The sequence below is a fragment of the Prunus dulcis genome, unplaced genomic scaffold (genome assembly GCF_902201215.1).
Source record: "Prunus dulcis unplaced genomic scaffold, ALMONDv2, whole genome shotgun sequence".
NCBI classification, from domain to species: Eukaryota; Viridiplantae; Streptophyta; class Magnoliopsida; order Rosales; family Rosaceae; genus Prunus; species Prunus dulcis.
Genome location: NW_023010151.1, coordinates 27,622 through 28,247, shown reverse-complemented (window position 1 = coordinate 28,247; position 626 = coordinate 27,622).

The following is a 626-nucleotide window of genomic DNA, read 5'->3' as shown; positions in this document are numbered from 1 at the left end:
GGGTACAATTAGGTGGCAGTTTTAAAGGATTTTAAAGCTTTTACTGCAGATATTGTTTACTCATTTTTATTAGTAAATTCATTCGAGCGAAGTTTTAAAGGATTTTGAGCTTTCTTTTATTCAAGGATGATTTTCAGGCATTTTATATTGGTTTCTCAGTGATTGCACAGGTGTATTTTTGGTATTTTTATTCAGTATACCAGTTCTTTGATTCTTCCAGGCAGTAATATCTTTATATCAGATCGATTATGTAAGTTTCTTCATTAGTATACTAATTCATGCTGGTAGAATCTTTTATCTGGTGATATAGTTAAATTTTTGATATATAAATATCCCTAGTTATTTCAAAATGGGGGTATTATATTCTAGCTTGATTTTAAGAATCTCACTTTTTGTCCACTCACAGTTTAAAACTTGTTTTTCGCCCCCAGGTTGTAGAAGTGCATAGGATCCACCACCGGGCCTCTCTTAACCTCCACGCTTCAAAGTCGGGTAAAGTTGTAGAAATTTTTCCTGAAACCCCGTGAACTTTAGAAAATGGCTCTGATATCGAGTTTTTGGGAAAATTTGAATCTGGCAAATTTTGGTTTATTCTATTCTGGCAGTTGGGTGGAAATTTTTGAGAT